The sequence below is a fragment of the Erinaceus europaeus genome, chromosome 10, assembly GCF_950295315.1.
Source record: "Erinaceus europaeus chromosome 10, mEriEur2.1, whole genome shotgun sequence".
Classification (NCBI taxonomy): Eukaryota; Metazoa; Chordata; class Mammalia; order Eulipotyphla; family Erinaceidae; genus Erinaceus; species Erinaceus europaeus.
The window spans coordinates 122,343,893-122,362,045 of NC_080171.1; the positions used below are offsets into that span (position 1 = coordinate 122,343,893).

Sequence of the window (18,153 nt, forward strand, 5' to 3'; positions counted from 1 at the left end):
TGTTGAAACAGCTCTCTGAGGAAAATGCACAGCCGAAGGGATCACCACTAGCTGCTTCTGACCGTCTCCCAAACTAGAGTAGAGAATGAGGAAATCTCTCAGTTCCTAAAGACAAATAATTACGTAATTGGGTGAAGGATCCAAATTCATGGGGAAGTTTGCTAAATTTTGCTGTATAAATATGCCCCAATAAATGTGTTCAGTGTTCTGTTCCCTGAATGTTTCCAAGGGTCCTTGCTTCTGAGTGTGTGCTTGTACCCACCCCCCCCTTTGGATACTTGTGAGGGCTGGAGAGAGAAAGAGAGACATCTGCAATACTGCTTTACCACTTAGGAAGCTTCCCCTGCAAGTGGGGAGCTGGGACTCAAACCCCGGTCCTTATTTATGGTAACTGTGTGCTCAAATGGTTTGCCACCCCCTGACTACCTGGGTCATCACCGGGGCTCAGTGCCAGTACTATGAGTCCACTGTTCCTAGCATTCCTTTTCTTGATATTTTTTTGATAGGACAGAGAGAAATTGAGAGAGAAGAGGAAGACAGAGAGGGAGAGAGACAGACAAACACCTGCAGACCTGCTTCACACCTTGTGAAGCTGCTCCTCTGCAGGTGGGGAGCTGGGGACTCAAACCAGGATCCTTGAACTGGCCCTTGCACTTGCTTGTTACTATGTGCACTTAACCGACTGCACCACCGCCCAGCTACCTGAGTGTAGAATTCTCAAGGACTGGGGGTCGGGTGGTGGCGCAGTGGGTTAAGTGCATGTGGCGCAAAGCGCAGGAACCGGCGTAAGGATCCCGGTTCAAGCCCCCAGCTCCCCACCTGCAGGGGAGTCGCTTCACAGGCGGTGAAGCAGGTCTGCAGGTGTCTATCTTTCTCTCCCCTTCTCTGTCTTCCCCTCCTCTCTCCATTTCTCTCTGTCCTATCCAACAACGAATTGCGTCAACAAGGGCAATAATAATAACCACAACGAAGCTACAACAAGGGCAACAAAAGGGGGAAAAAAAAATGGCCTCCAGGAGCGGTGGATTCATGGTGCAGGCACCGAGCCCAGCAATAACCCTGGAGGAGGAAAAAAAAAAAAAAAGAATTCTCAAGGACCATAGGTGCATATTTTTTTTTTTTGCTCTGCAAATCTCCTGATATTGGATGGAATTTTGGTAGAAGTAGAATTTCAAATAATCCCCAGGAAATCTACTTTATTCTTTCTAGTTTTCCAAACATGAATATATATTCATATTTCTAAATATGTCTCACGAGTTCTTAGTGTGGATCTATCAATATTAATGACACATGTCTCCAAGCTATGCGTCTGAGTAAGAATCTGATTCTTAAGAGACTATGGTTTATTCTCAGAATTCTTTGTATGTAACCTCCATCTATTCACTTAAGCACTGGAAACTTACTGTTGACTTTCTCTAAATTACACATTCTTTCACTAAAAGAGGGAGGATACTTACTTTTTAAACCTGTTGAATACAATGACCAAAAGCAAAATAAAGTCCTTCAGAAGTATTCAGGCTTGTTTGCTCTGTTAACAGTTTATGACTTCATACAATTACAGTTTTTATGAATGATTCTTTAATACAGACTTTCTTTACCAAAGGGCTTGCCTAAAATTATACTTTCCTGATAATAAATCACAAAGCAGTGATCTTACGTATCTTTATATGAAGCATTTAAGTGTGAACTACAGTGCAAAAAAAAAAGGTGAAATTAAGTGTAATGCAAAAAGTATTGAGATAATAATGCAATCATTTATTCTTTCAGCTGGCTGGATTTATTGCATGTAAAATTAAAGGTCAAATCCTAATTCTGTTATTTGTTTTTAAACAATTTTACTTAATGTAGTCTATCAAGAACACTTGGATCTCTGGAGAAATTAGAATACTACATAATTGCAAATGATTACTTGAGAGGGTAAACTGCCTTGATAAATTAACAGCTCGAAGAAAGAGAACTTTTTATAGCTATATGGAGGTATAACTGCGTAGTAAAACTGAGATGCTAAGGCGTGCAGTGGAATGATTACACGCGCTTTGTGCGAGGACCCCACCCACTGAAGGAGTGAACACACCATCACCTACCGTTTGTCTCAGCAGCGACTTGACAATGTCCTAAAATCCTCTCACTCTTTAGCTTTCACAGAACTGCTGGTTTCGTGCCACCTGGGTTCCTTTTATGTTGGATTCCTCTTCACAATGCGTGCTGCAGAGATCCCTAAGGGGGGCCGTGTTCTTCAGAGATCTTGCTCTCACCCATGGCTTCAGCTACATCTTGGAGGCATAGTCACTGCAGTTTAGAAGAGGAGATGGGGAAACTCAAAAGCAGAAAATTAGAATGAAAACCTGGGGCCAGAAAAGTCAAGGAAGTATCTAGTGGAAAATTTGAAAGCCCAGTTATTGACAGCATGAAATTCTAATTAGACACCAAGGATATAGGGACTACAAAAGCGTCTTTTTGCTGGTTTAAGACAATCTCTAGTGGAACAAACTCGGACTGCAGTGTATGAGTCTCGTGCTTTTGCCATGAGTAAGAGAGGTGGTGAGGCAAGAAGAGGCGTCTGTGCATGTGATAAACAGGAGTGAGTGACATGGTCTGAACAAGAGTTGGGACAGAATCTAAACCAACTATGTTCTAGCATTTACATCTTTAACAAGAAATGAAGCATAGAACCCAAGGCAAAAACAGTCCCTGAAAAGCATTTGAGAATAACATTGTTTGATTTCACTGTACTATTATGCCTATCTTGCTACTTAATATTTTTTCACATCTATTTAGAATGAAAAGGAAAGTTTTCCATATATTATACCTAGTGAGCAATGGGTTTCACAATTTGGCTACAAGTTATATTACAGATAGATCTCTAAGTTATAATAATATGTAAATAAATAAATATATATATCACAAAATAACTCTCTTAAGTTTCAGGTCAATTTGGAGCCACCAAAAAATGCATTGAGTTTCTACTGAGAAGTAATAACTATGCTGAGTGTTGAGGATTTAGATAGGAATAGTTGTAGTCTCAAAACTGCAACACAAATAATCTGAGAATTTTAACATCCTGCAGTAAGAACCGAGATATCAGGACAGCATTTTAGTACTCTCTTTTTAAAAAATATTTATTTATTTATTCCCCTTTGTTGTCCTTATTGTTTATTGTTGCTGTAGTTATTATTGTTGTTATTGATGTCGTCATTGTTGGATAGGACAGAGAGAAATGAAGAGAGAAAGGGAAGACAGAGAGGGGGAGAGAAAGACAGACACCTACAAGCCTGCTTCACCGCCTGTGAAGCGACTCCCCTGCAGGTGGGGAGCCAGGGCCTCGAACCGGGATCCTTACTCCGGTCCTTGCGCTTTGCGTCTGTGTGCTTAACCCGCTGCGCTACCATCTGACCCCCGGAAATTCAATACTCTTTACGTCTAATCCAATCCAATGGATGAAATGGCATACAAAAGCAAGCCATGCTGACGATACTAATAAAAGCTGAGAGAGCACTCAGGAAAGAAAGAAAGAAAGAAAGAAAGAAAGAAAGAAAGGAAGGAAAAGAAAGGAAGGGAGGAAAAAAGGAAGGAAGAAAGAAAAGAAAGGGAGAAAGAAAATGAAGAATTAATGGATGCATTCCAGAGCATGTGACATGAATAGCATTATAAGTAACTGGTTTACGGAATCATGAAACAGGAGTCACGGGACAGAGGCTAAAGGAGGTAAACCAAGTTTATGGATAACTGTGTATATTGTTATAAGGAACGAAACTTTATCCCATTATAGGAAGCTAGCTGTACAGAAAGTATTAGAGTCACATGACCTTTAGGAAGCGAAACTGGGGGAAAGAAAGAAGTCAGAAGCATATTAACAGAGGTGAGCGGACAAAGCCTACTTGATTATATTATATCAAATTCCTACTTGATATAAGTAGGAATGAAGACACGACAGATTCAGGATCACTTCAGATGGAAAGGGAAGTCAGCAGAGAGGGGCGGTGGGTTACATGCAGTGCAGAAGTCTGGGAAAAACATTAACAGGTTTCTGGCATTGGGGGCTTGTTAGATGGTAGGGTCATAGAGTCATATAGTAGGAAAAAGAATAATGCTGAATAGAAGGAAAGAGAGAAGTTGGTGAGTTTAATTTGAAGTTGTTAAGCTTTGGGCTTCTGTGGAACTTTGGGCTGGGTCTATACGGTCCGTCTTTGTGCACACAAATATGAAATCTAGCTGCCTTTACTTGAATTTCTAGGGGTATGGCTACACATTCCTATAAACGTCGGTAGTTTAAAGCAACACACATTTATTATTATACTATTCTGGAGTCCGTTTAACTGGGCTAAAACTGCTAGCAGACCCATATTCCCTCTGGAGACTCTAGGGGAGGGCATGTCCTTTCCCTTCTCAAGTTCCTTTGCTCAAGGTTGCCTCCCCCCTTCTTCAGAGGACATCACTCCAACTCTGCTTTGCTTGTCCCTCCCATTTCTTCTGCCTGCAACTTTCTTGTTTCACTCTTGTAAAAGGCCCTTTCCATGCACTAGACCCATTAGAATAACCTAGTAATCGCTCCCATCTCAAGATCCTGAACTTAATCACATCTACAAATTGCCTTACTAGATATGATTCACTCAGTCCAAGGATTAGGGTGTGGATAAAGCTCACAAAGCTTTCCCTTGTCATTTGGCTACCTTGTATACAGAGTTGAAAAAACAGAACTGCAGAAATCAATATAGGGAGCCAGGAGGTGGGGCACCCCGTCAATTGCACAGAGTACTAAGTGCTTGGACCAGTGCCAGGGTGCCGAATTCCAGCCCCAACTCCCCACCTGCAGGGGCATGCTTCACAAGCGATGAAGCAGGGCTGCAGGTGTCTTTTTTATTCTCTTTCCCTCTCTACCTCTCCCTCCTCTCTCAATTTCTCTCTGTCCTAGTCAATAAAACAATGAAAAATGGCTGGCAGGAGCAGTGGATTCGTAGTGCCAGCACTGAGTCCTGGAAATAACCCTGGAGACAAGAGTAAGAGTGAGGATAAGAATGAGGAGGAGGTAGAAGAGAAGAAGGAGCAGGAGGAGGAATGAATTCAGCTCACCCGACTAATGATGCTCTGCTTATACAGATCAGGTAAAGGGTCATCAATGTGGTGAGTTAGGCAGCATTCCTTGATTAAAAACTAGTGTTTGACCAATAATGAGGAAGAAGTGCTACCGTGTGGGCACAGTACTGTCGTTGTCCACGTGACTATGAATTATAATGTGAATCCCGTATCTTTGCACCAGACATTCCTTTCCTTTTATAAAAATTTAACTCTACCTAGTAGAGTTCTTTTTTTTCTTTTTCTTTTTTTTTTTTTTTTGCCTCCAGGGTTATTGCTGGGGCTCGGTGCCTGCACTATGAATCCACTGCTCCTGGAGGCTATGTTTCCCAATTCGTTGCCCTTGTTGTGCTTGTTGTAGCTGTTATTGTTGTCATAGCTGTTGTTGTTGTTGGATAGGACAGAGAGAAATGGAGAGAGGAGGGGAAGACAGAGAGGGGAGAGAAAGACAGACACCTGCAGACCTGCTTCACCGCTTGCGAAGCGACCTTCTGTAGGTGGGGAGCCGGGGGCTTCAACCGGGATCCTTACGCCAGTGCCAGCCCTTGCACTTTGCACCATGTGTACTTAACCCACTGCGCTACCGCCCAGCTCCCAGTAGAGTTCTTTACCATAAGCAAAGACTTAGATTCAAGCAGTACTGCAGTTCTCTCTTACACACTATTTTTCTTTCTTCTTCTTCTTCTTCTTCTTTTTACTTTTTAAAATATCTTATTTATGTATCTATGTATTATGGATAGAGATAGAGAGAAGTTGAGAGGGAAGTGAAGTATGAGACAGAGACATCTGCAGTACTGCTTCACGGCTCATAAAGCTTACTTCCGCGGGTCCTGCAGATGGGGACAGGGGCTTAGACCTGGGTCCTTGTGCACTGCAGTATGTGGGCTTAATCACTGTGCCCCATCTGTCTCTATTCACTCTCTATTTTTCTCTATCAGAAAAAGGAAAACAGGGCAGGGGTAGATAGTATAATGGTTATGCAAAGAGACTCTCATGCCTAAGACTCTGAGGTTCCAGGTTCAATCCCCTGCACCATATGAACCAGAGCTGATCAGTGCTGTGGTGTAAAAGGGTGAGGCAGAAAGAAATAAATAAAGACCAACCAACCAAACCAACAAAAAGGGAAAACAAAATGGTGTCTAGGAGTGGCGGAGTGATCTTACACGTGCTGAAACCCAGTGGTAACCCTAGTAAGAAAGCAAGCAAGCAGGTAAAGCTGTAAGCACCAGATTCTCCATAATGACTCCCTGCTTTAACTTGGAGAAGTTACTCGTGACATAAGAGGCAGCACAGTGGATAAAGTATTGGACTCTCTGGCATGAGAAGTTAGTCGTGTCCAGTCATCTGCATTTTCACAAGGGCATTAAACACAGGTGCCTTTCTCCTCCTCCTGCATACCCTCCTCCCCTCCTCCTTGAGTCTGCTCCCCATTCTAGTAGAGCTAGGGAATTTAAGCTGGGAAGTTTGGCTCTTCAAATGCTTTCTGCTTTGTGATTTTGAATCCTGATTCATTAATGTGAGGTTGGAAGAAACAGTTGGCATAGGGGGTCGGGCGTTAGTGCTGCGGGTTAAGCGCAGGTGGCACAAAGCGCAAGAACCAGATATGGATCCCGGTTCGAGCCCCCGGCTCCCCACCTGCAGGGAAGTTGCTTCACAAGCAGTGAAGCAGGTCTGCAGGTGTCTGTCTTTCTCTCCCCCTCTCTGTCTTCCCCATCTCTCTCCATTTCTCTCTGTCCTATCTAACAACAATAACAACCACAACAACAACGACGGCGACATCATCAACTACAACAGTAAAACAAAGGCAACAAAAGGAAATAAATATTTAAAAAAAGAAAATTCTAATGGCTTAAACAAATTTGCAAATCTGGAGAGGCAAGGTAGTGTCTTCTAAAGGCAATGAAGGCAATGTTTCCTCTATCTGTGCTTTGTCTTTTTCATCTCAGCTCACTTGAAACCTAGTGCCCTGGTACTAGTAATTATCAAGTTGACGAAATTTATCTTTTAGAACTTTGTTAAAGTAGTGTCCTACATGATGAGAATTCAACTACATTTCTTTCAGTGCTGAATAGTTTGAATTTTTATTTCTTCTGTAATGGAAAATCACTCAGTGAAATTGTGAAAAAAATATTTATCTGAGCTATATTTTTATGGAAATGGGTTTTCACCTCTCCGCATTTATAGAAGTGTTTTCTTTAAACATGATTTCTATTAATATTTATAATTAGATATCACACAAAGCATATGCTAAATCTTCAGCTATAACTTTATGAGTACAATTACATAAAGCAGATTATAGGCTTTTTGACATTTGTTCTCTCAGGGGACTGGTAGGACAAAGGGTATGCTCAATGAAGATGGCCATTCTTTTTGGAAGGAGACAGGAAGAGGGTGATTAGCCCTGATCATTTTAGGTGCTATCGGTGACATTAGTACTTAAGTGGGTCATGCAGAAAGAGCTCAGCATCAGGAACCAGACTGATTGTCTCCCTTCTTGCTCTCACAGACTCATGTCTCCCTTTGTGGAGGTTAAAGAAAAGCCCTGAATATTGAGAACAGCCGTTAACTTGAAACCAACTGTTCCTTGTTCTGCGTAAATATTTCCACCCTGTGATAGGTATAAAAAGGTGGGATGAGAAATGATCGGGGTCACAGACTCTCCCCTTGCGTGGAAGGGTGTCTGTGGCCCAAGCTTAAGCTTGATAATCAAGGCTCTTGCTATTGCATGTGATTCTGGTCTTCTTTGCGTGAGATCGGGACTCGAACTTCTAAGCATAATACGTTTATCTGCTCATTTCCATTTACTCACTCCTATTTTTAACACCTCAGTGGATTTTGGCTACTTTCACAGCACTTAGAGGTGCAGTCTTCAGCCTGCGGGAATGAGCTCGGTTTCGAAGTGCACTTGGCTCAGGAATGTGTCCAGGTCGGAGGACAGGAGGAATGGGGATTTATATTTCTTACTGTATTTAAGCTAAATGTAAGAGGGACACACACACACACACACACATATATGCCCTATCTATATATATCTATACTATATATACTATATATGCCCTATCATTCCCCAGCGCCCGCGTTGGCCAGATAAGGAAGCCCAGGCTGTGAGCTATCAAGCTGACAGCAGTGGAGCTGGGTTTGAAGTCAGTCCTTGTGAGTTTTGCATTTTTCCCAAGAGAGCGATCACGAGAACCGTCCCCCGCCCCCCGCCCCCAATGGCCAGGACAGGTCCGCAAATCCCCTGCCACCAACTTGCCTTTGATAGGAACTGGTCCAAGTTCTGATTTGATGTTCCCTCAAAAAAAAACACACACAAAAAAGCCAGGACTAGCAACCTGGACAGGCCAGAAGAGGAGGGAAAGGTCTCCCCCTCCGCCTCCCCCTCTAGCCCAAGGGACAGGACGGGGCGCACGCACCCATGGGTGCTCGTCCCCTTTGCCACCCTCCGAGCGCACCTGTCCCCCAAAGCGCGGCCCGGGAGCGCCCCCAGGTGTGGCGGGTGCCGGGGGCGGGGGGGGGGCGGCCGCGCAGCGGCGTCTGGAGCGCGGCTGGGCGGCGGGGGACACGCGGGGGACACGCGGGGCGGGGGCAACGCCGGCTCCTCCTCCCGCCGTATTAGCAGCACCCAGGGGCGGTTGACCCGCCCAGCCCCGCCGCCCAGCCCGCCGCCTCCAGGCGCCTCCCGGCGCCCAGCTCCCGCTCCCGCGCCCGCGCCCGCGCCCGCGCCCGCGCCCGCGCCGCAACCTGGAGGACGCGGCCTCGCCGCCCCTGGGCGCGGGGGACTCGGTGGCCGCCTGGGCTCCTCTGCCGACTCCTCCTCTTCAGCCCGTCCCAGCGCGGAGGACGCCTCAGGGGCTCGCTCGGGGCTCGCGGTGGCCCCCGCGGACTGACTGCGGGCGCAGGCGAGGTAATGCGGGCTGCGGGGCTGCGCGGGGGCGCGGGGAACCCGGGCTGCTGCTGCGGCCACTGCGGTCGCCGTGCGCGCTGGGTGGTTTCTCCCCCCGGCTCCCTGCGCCGGCCCCCTGCTCTCCTGCCCGCCGGCTCCCCTGCCCCGGCTCCCCTGTCCCCGGCCCCCGGCCCCCGGCTCCCCTGCCCCCGACCCCCGGCTCTCCTGCCCGCCGGCCTCCGGCTCCCCTGCCCCGGCTCCCCTGTCCCCGGATCCCCTGCCCCCGGCTCCCCTGCCCCCGGCCCCCGGCTCCCCTGCCCCCGACCCCCGGCTCCCCTGCCCCCGACCCCCGGCTCTCCTGCCCGCCGGCCTCCGGCTCTCCTGCCCCCGGCCCCCGGCTCCACTGCCCCCGGCCCCCGGCTCCCCTTCCGCCGCCCGGGGGGCACACTGCACCCCTTCCCCGCCCTCCGCCCCGCGGCCGCTGCAGCCCCTCCGGCCGGTGCGCCCGCATCAGCTTTGCTGCTCCTTGTCGGCTCCCTGGGATGGGGGGACGCGCCCCTCATCGCAACGGGGTCCTGCAGGGGTGTGTGGGGGGAGGAGAGGGGAGGCGAGCGCGGGCCCCGTCCCTCCCCGAGTCCGGCGCACACCTTCCCCGGTGGCCCCCAGCCTCTGGAGCACCTTGCGGGATAGGGATAGGTGTGGGCGGCCGGCTCCGCGGTGGCTGGCAAAGCTAGTTGTTGCACATGTTGTGTGTGTGTGTGTGTGTGTGTGTGTGTGCGTGTGTGTGTGTGTGTGTGTGTGTGTGTGTGTGCGTGTGTGTGTGTGTGTGTGTGTGTGTAGGGGGAGTGCGTGTGTGTGTGTGTGTGTGTGTGTGTGTGTGTAGGGGGAGTGCGTGGGGCTGGGGGCTGGGGGCGGTGACACTCCGCTGCGGCCGTGGAGAGACCCTCCCCTGTGTGCGTGTGTGCGCAGAGCCCGGAGACCCGCACAAAGGGAGACGGGGGCGCACTGGAGAGACTCCCACACCGAGAGAGGGAGAGGGAGGGAGAAGGAGGGAGAGCGAGGGAGAGCGAGGGAGAGCGAGTCGGCTTCTTTGGGGGTGTGGGTGCGGGGTGGGGGTCACTGGAGAGGTGTCCCCGAGGCCAGATCCCGGAGAACCTGGGGCTGACAGCGAGACCCGGTACTAAGGAGCCCAGACCCCACTAGGACTTGTCCAGGCCAGGCGAGGAACCACACGCCGCACTTGCCCCAAGGGCCCTGCGGAGCTGCAGACCCTGCCCGGGACTCCCAGGCTGTGCGCGCTGGCTGCCCGCTGGGGGTGGGGGGGACCGCGGGAGGGGCGGTGGGCGAGACCTTACTTCTCCTGGACTCCCAGACAGTCCACATGCCTAGGAAGGCCTGGCTCTGGGCGGTGGGAGAGAGGGGCCGAGGCTCCCTGCCCCCCCCCCCCCCCCAGGTCACAGGGGAAGTTACAGAATCGCAGTGATGAACGACATCTAATAAAAGTCGCAATTAAAGACAGGGCTTTAGCTTCTGTAGTCTTTATGCATGGTTCTGGAACGTGCGGATGGACCCATCCGAGTTGTGGTCAGGTCCAGAAATGAGGAAAACGGCTAGGAAGGAGATTTCAGGGCCAAGTGCAAAAATCTTCCAAGTTCTTCTCCCCCTTACCCCTCTCCATCCATCCTTCCTTCCTTCCTTCCTTCCTTCCTTCCTTCCTTTCTTCCTTCCTGTCCTTTCTTTTTCTTTTTTTTTTTTAAACCAGTAAGGAGCTAACTGCTTTTTGAATGTTATTTTTAGCAAAAATTCAGTTTCAGGAAACAACTTTCTTTTGGCTTATGCCATTTTGCATAGAGAACAGAAATCTGTATTCTAATTTGAACAGAAATAACATGGAGGCAAGAAATGTTACAGATAATCAGATTCATTTAATGTTAACAGGATGAAGTTTTCTTTGCTTGGGAGAATTACTGCAGTTTCTAGTGGAGGGGATGGGGACATGCAACTCTCCTGGTGGGAACAGTGTGGAATTACACCCTGCTAGCTCATAATTTTGTAAATCAGTATTAGATCACTCATAAAAAAAGAAAAAAAATTAAAAGGGAAATCCAACAGCACAAAATCAAATGTATCTATTCAGTATACATGTAAATGAAAATGTTTGGGTTTCAAAAAACTACCCTTAGTTCAGAAAGTTCATATTCCATTATGAAATAGGAACATTCACAGCATTTGCTGTCTGGAGCTTTGTAACTAATTTCTTTTGGATGTATTGGCTCACTTTAAAGTGGCAGTGAAGTCACTGCTTTGAAATGTACATAGTTTTCATTGTACAATCTCACGATTATCTTTTTAAATGTAACTGATGCACACATGCAAGAAATACTCGTTCCTTGTGTTACAGAAAACTTTAATTCATTTGCAAAATGCAGGGCTTAGTTTACGTCTAATTTTCTATACATTTATGAGGGTTTCCATCTTAGGGGAGTTTGCTGTATACTTTATTTCCGGTGCTTCAGAGAATCTCAGTATTGGTTCCCTAACAGAATTAGCGAGTGCTTTTTCTGACAGGACCTTTCAGATTATAAATGGGTAATTGTGCTTTTGGTGGAATGATGTGTGTGTGTGCATGAGTTTTCCCTGTGGGGAATTTTCATTGCTAAGCCTCTCTAATTTCTCTGTCCATGCACACTCTACTACGCTAGGGCTAGCCCTTGATAAAGCCTATCAATAATTATAGAAATACAACATTCTTTTTACAGTATTTAAAGTGTTCTACTTTTGAAATGTTTCTTAGCTGAAGTTTTCTAATGGACCAAACTTGGAAAAACAGATTGTTTCCATGTTAACTCTGTTAGTGGCTCCCCCCCCCCCCTCATACAAATCTAGGCTGACTGTTCTTAAATCTAGGCTGATTGTTCTTAAATGTAAAAATACAGCTGTGAAGAAAGGCACAGAAGAAGTTAACTGTTCATGTGAAACAAGTAGCATAGTAATATTAGGAGTTATAATTTAATTCAGGAACTAGAGTCTTTGTAAATAGCACCTTTTTCTGAAAAAATACTTTAGCATTTTGAGTTTGACTTCATTTAAATGTTTCAAAGTTAGAAAGATTAGTAAAATGCTATGTAATGGGTATTTTTTATACTGGAGCTTCCGACATAGACTCAAATTCAAATTATGGTGTCTTCAACCATCACCACAAAATGTTCCACCTCTGCCAACTCTGTTTGTTCCATGTGGAAAGATCTGTATCCACTTAGGAAATATTCAGTTGGAAGCACTCACAAAGATTTCATCACTATAGAAACCCCTCTTGCTGCTTTTTGTTTAATTTTAGTAAAGGAGATGCAGTTGTAAGTCCTTTTGTTTCTTTTTCTATTTCTTTTGACAATTATTTTCTTCTGCTAAAAAAAATATGGTTAAAGCAGGAAGGCTGAAAGGACTCTTGAAGAAATCTGAACACATTCACCCAATCCACACCTCCCACACTTACAAACTATGCCTTATGTCTGCGGTATGTTGTTCTCTTTGTATATTTTATGTTAAAGAAATACAGTTACAAGAATTTCCTTTCTTTTTTTTATAAATTTTTTAAATCTTTAAAATATTTATTTAATTTATTTATTCCCTTTTGTTGCCCTTGTTTTATTGTTATAGTTATTATTGTTGTTGTCATTGTTGGATAGGACAGAGAGAAATGGAGAGAGGAGGGGAAGACAGAGAGGAGGAGAGAAAGATAGACACCTGCAGACCTGCTTCACCTCCTGTGAAGTGACTCCCCTGCAGGTGGGGAGCCGGGATTCAAACTGGGATCCTTATGCCGGTCCTTGTGCTTTGCGCCACCTGCGCTTTACCCGCTGCGCTACAGCCCGACTCCCTAGAAGTTCCTTTCTTAACATTCTAAAAACCCTTTGTGTTGCTAAGACGCTTAAAGGTTCCAAAGTACCCTATGTCTTTACCATCTATTTTATCCCCAGAATATCCTAAAGGCTTCCAATTGTCCATTTTCAAAGAAAGGAATCATCCCAGTGGTCCCCAAATAACCTCTTCCTTCTCCTCTTCCCCCTCTAAGCCCTCTTCTTCTCCTTCTCCTTCTCCTTCTCCTTCTCCTTCTCCTTCTCCTTCTCCTTCTCCTTCTCCTTCTCCTTCTCCTCCTCCTCCTCCTCCTCCTCCTCCTTCTTCTTCTTCTCCTCCACCTCCTCCTCCATCTCCTCCTCCACCCCCACCCCCACCCCCACCCCCACCCCCACCCCCACCCCCACCCTCTCCCCCTCCCCCTCAGCCTCCTTCTCTTTCTCCTCCTCTTCCTTTCTCCCTCTCCCTCTCCCTCTCCCTCTCCCTCTCCCTCTCCCTCTCCCTCTCCCTCTCCCTCTCCCTCTCCCTCTCCCTCTCCCTCTCCCTCTCCCTCTCCCTCTCCCTCTCCCTCTCCCTCTCCCTCTCCTCCTTCTCCTCCTCCTTCTCACCACAGAGGATTAGCAGGCTGATTTTTGTAGCTGTCCAATGAGAGTGACTTTGTCTGGATTGTGGTGTATCAGGAAGATGTTCTTGGAAGGTCTACTAAGTCCTTCCACCACAGCAAAAGTTTTAGAAGCAGTCTCTAGTCACTTTAATTTGGTATACAAGTTATTGAGAATTCCTTAGATACCAGGTAGTTTAGATGCTTCTTTTTAAATAAAAAAAAAATTAGTGACAGAGAAAGGGGTAGAGAGAGTGAACAAGCAGATTACTATTCCATTTTGGCAAATTTGGCTCTGAAGGCCAACCTAGGCCCCCATTCATGTTAGCCCTGTGGTCCATATTCTGAAACACTGATGTAGTTCTTTTTTTTTTTTTTTTTTTAAATTTTATTAGTGATTCAATAATGATTACCAAGAGTGTAAGAAAAAGGGGTACAATTTCACACATCATTCACCACCCCCAGAGTTTTGTGTTTCGTCCCCTCCATTGAAAGTTTCCCTATTCTTTATCCCTCTGGGAGCATGGACCAAAGATCTTTATGGGGTGCAGCAGGTGGGAGGTCTGGCTTCTGTAATTGCTTCTCTGCCGGACATGGGCTTTGGCAAGTGGATCCACACCCTCAGCCTGTTTCTATCTTTCCCTGCTGGGGTAGGGCTCTGGAGAGGTGAGGTTGTCTGCCCAGGGAAGTCAGGATGGAATCATAGTAGCATCTTCAACTTGGTGACTGAAAGGTGGTAAGATGTAAAGCAGGACAAAACGTTTCATAAACAGGAGCCCAAAGGTTAGGAATAGTGTAGATGAAATTAGGGGCCTTTGTGTGGGAAGAAGCTAGGAAGTCTATTTTAGGTATGTTCCAAGGGGCCCGTGACTTTAGTAATTTTAGCCTGAGCTTGAGAGCGAACATGCCCGTGAACTAAAATTACTGTCTTGGAAGATGGTGTCAGCATTGAGAATAAGGCTAGAAAGCTGGATTGGGGCAGAGAATAGCTCCCAAACATGAGGAAAGTGTATATAAATACCATTCAGTATTTATCCCATTGATCCTCTGGTCTGACAGAGGGAAAAGAAGAACTTTGTAGAGGATATTCTGTTATAAACTACATATACAATATACAGTGAATGCATTAACAACCATACATGCTTGCTGTATGTAACCAAACACGTACACGCTCCAGTATTGACTACTTCAGCTCCTATGACCTTTAGCAAAATGTATTTAAAAGCAAAGAAAGGAGGGTTTGGATACAGGGACATAAATAATGGGGCATGACTTCCCGTTGAGGCTTTTTCTTCCTTAGTCTGACTGCACGTAGTACCCAGTCACTACTGTATGTTATTGATGGCTCATCAGCATTGTAGCCTTCATTGTAGTCAATCGTAGGAGTTACACATAGAAGGGGTGGGGGAGGTAGCATAATGGTTATGCAAAGAGACTCATGCCTGTGCCTCCAAAGTCCCAGGTTCAGTCCCCTGCACCACCATAAACTAGAGCTCAGCAGTGCTCTGGAAAGCAAACAAACAAAAAACATTCATAGGAGTTCACAAGTTGGTGTATACGTGAGAAGCTAAAATATTTTTTTCCTTTTACTGATTTAAGATTTCCTCTAGTTGGTACTCTTTTCTCTTTCAGGTATAGTTTATTAACTGTTAGCGACACCCCACTTGGGAAGACCAGCTCACAGCCAAGAAGTCTTCTAAATACCCATAGGCCTATGGGCCAGATTCTTGGACATTTTCATGAGTAGACAAGAACCAATAAAGCCATAATTTATGCCCTTTTTAGTGCTGGAAGTTACAGTAGATGTCAGAACTCTGAATCTACTGTGAATTTGCAAGTTCACTTCAAACTAGGGTTGACCCCAAACTGCATCTCTCGTTTTCATATTTACTTAAGATGAAATGTTCTGTTGTCATTGAGAATTTCTTTTTTTTTCCTTTTCTTTTTCATTTTTCTCTTTCTTTCTTTCTTTCTTTCTTTCTTTCTTTCTTTCTTTCTCTCTTTTACCTCCAGTGTTATCTCTGGGGCTCAGTGTAGGCAATGCAAATCCACTGCTCCTGGTGGCCATTTTTTCTCTCTCTTTCTCTCTCTTTTTTTGGATAGGACAAAGAGAAATTGAGAGGGGGGGAAAATAGAGAGGGAGAGAAAAAAATATCTGCAACCCTGCTTCACTGCTTATGAAGCATTCCCCCTGCAGGTGGGGAGCCAGGGTTGGGGGCTGGGGGGGGGAGGGTCCTTGGCAGGTCCTTGTGCTTCATACTATGTGCTTAACCAGGTGTGCCACCGCCTGGCCCCTCACTAAGAATCTCTGTGTCTCCTTTCAATATTTTCTTGTCAGATGTGTAAGCAACATCACGAGAAGCAAGCCTGAAAATTGTTTTCTGGCAGTATACAAACTGCCAGCCCTGCCAGGTTATTTCAGGATTCAGCAGGGTAGTTAGTGGGCTTGTTGAAACAATGAAATAAGCAATTAGCAGAATGGGCTTGGGCTAGAACCTTCTCATCTCCCAAACCTGTGCACCAGGAGGCCTCAGAGACATTTAGATAGACCCCCCGGCAGCTTGTGGGAAGGTCTCTCTCCCTGGGCATATTCCCAGCTCTGCTGATTTACTCTGTGATAAGGTTGTGGCTGATCTGCAAACATGTGCTGGAGTAACTTCCCTCTTAATTCTATGACTGGAGAACATCTATGAGGATCTGATAGGAGGATTGGCATTAACCCCGCTCTAACCTCATGATTCTACTTTCTCTGGAGACTCTAGCTTTCCTGGTTTCAATTTTGTGGAAACTGTGGAGTCTATTTCTGGAATAGAAATTGCCCTGCTAGGGTGAGTGTGTGTGTGTGTGTGTGTGTGTCTGGAGAGAGAGAATGAAAAAAAAAACTTCATATCTTGAAATATGAATAAAACACAGTTTCAGGGGAAAATGGCATGTTGATCTTGTCTCCGACTTTGCAAACAGCTATTCTTTGATGTGATTCATTATACTGCTCTAGCAGAAAGGCACAGTCATTTCCTTCCAAGGTATTTTCCCAGACATTAACCCAGAAAGCAAAGTAACGTTTTCGATTTTTTTTGTCTTTTCAAGTGCTGTGCTTCCCCATCTAGGGTTGGGGAGGGAGGGCCAGCAGGGGAATCTTGAAGCAGTGAAACATTTGCTTTATTGTGTGAATTCTTGCTCAGGCAATTCTGATGAGATTCTATTCTCTAGCCTCTTTGAAGCAAGACAAAAAAAATCCCTCTCCTCAACCCCCTCTTTCGCACTCCCTGGAACACTGTTTCTTACATTATTTCTTCTTTTCCAGACCTCAGATAAAAAGTCATCTAATCTGTGAAGCTCTCCAGTTGAATGCAGTTTTAGTGTCTTGTCCTCCCTTTCATTCTCCGTTTTCATTCTCTCTCTCCCTCTCTCCCTCTCCCCCTCTCCCTTTCCCCCCCTCTCCCCTTCTCCCCCTCTCCCCCCCCTTCTCTCTCCCTCCTTCTCCCTTCCTTTCTTTCTCTTTTCTTCTCCCTGTGGTACTTTTATTATAAATAATGTGTTGGCTTTTATGATGATTCAATATATCTGCTCCATAGAACTGAACTGTGAATTCCATGAACTGAATATAGTTTGTTCACCCAGTATCCCCAATGCCTAGAGCGGCACCTGACAGAACATGGTTAGCAAGGATGGGTTGAGTGAGTGAGTGAAGTGATGATGGGATGCGGATCTGTGGTCTGTGTAAGACCTGCAGCTCTAAGGGGACTTTTGCATGGCTGGTCACAGCATGTTTAGCAGTCTCTAACGTGGCATGACTTGGTCCTCAGATTATTTTGATAATACCTGGCAAGCACAGGGCGGATCCCAGCATGGCCAACAGGTGACGGCTTAGGTTGTGCTACATTCACTGCTTAAGGGGCTCAGCACTGATTGGGGAAGGAAAGGGGGGAGGTTCTGAAATAAAAGTATTAAAAACTACAATGCTGTCTCACTCTTTTTTTTTTCTTCTTTTTATGCAAAATAAATCTACTAGGGAAATAGCAGTAGGAGCACAGGTTTGAAGTCACAGATTTGATTCCTGATATCCTGATACATTTTAGCTGAGCAGTAGTATTCTCTTGCTCATATTCTCTCTCTCTCTCTCTCTCTCTCTCTCTCTCTTTCAACCAGAGCACTGCTTAGCTCTGGCATATGGTGGTGTGGGGGATTGAACCTGGGACTTTGGAGCCTCAGGCATGAAAGTCTCTTTGCATCACCACTATGCCATCTACCCCCATTCATTATTTCTCTTGTAAAATAAATAAACAAGGTCCAGGGAAAGAATTCAGTCTGCCAGAGTACAAAACATACATGACTGAACCCTAAAAGGCTGAGACTGAATTCCTGGCATCACTTTATCTAGAGCTGAGCAGTGCCGCCATCTGTCCTTTCTTTGTCTCTATCAAAATAAATGAATGAATCAAAATAAATAAATAACTAAATAAAATAGAAAAGAACAAACTCATCACCTCTGCCATATTTGGAACGGAACTGGAAGGTGTTCTGTTGAATGAGATAAGCCAGGGAGAGAAGGACAAACTGGATGATTGTCAGTCCCAGGTGGGTGGAGCCCAAGAAGGAAAGACTTGGACCTGGCCTGGCTTAATGCACCCAGGCAAAGGACTCTGGGAGAGGAGGGAGTGGGATGAGCTAGAGGGGCTCTGGAATCCTGGTTGATGATGGTGGGAAATGGAACTAGGCTGGAGGAGAGACTGTCTTG

At 45.9% G+C, this 18,153-nt stretch overlaps 1 protein-coding gene across 1 annotated transcript in view; it reads left to right on the top strand.

The window, feature by feature from the left end:
• The first annotated feature begins 8,787 nt into the window (after positions 1-8,787).
• Positions 8,788-18,153, top strand: part of DLGAP1 (DLG associated protein 1) — an 825,909-nt gene continuing 816,543 nt past the window's right edge. Inside the window, exon 1 of the mRNA XM_060200748.1 lies at positions 8,788-8,980. The gene's annotated coding sequence lies outside the window, so the exon portion shown is untranslated. The remainder of the gene's footprint in view (positions 8,981-18,153) is intronic.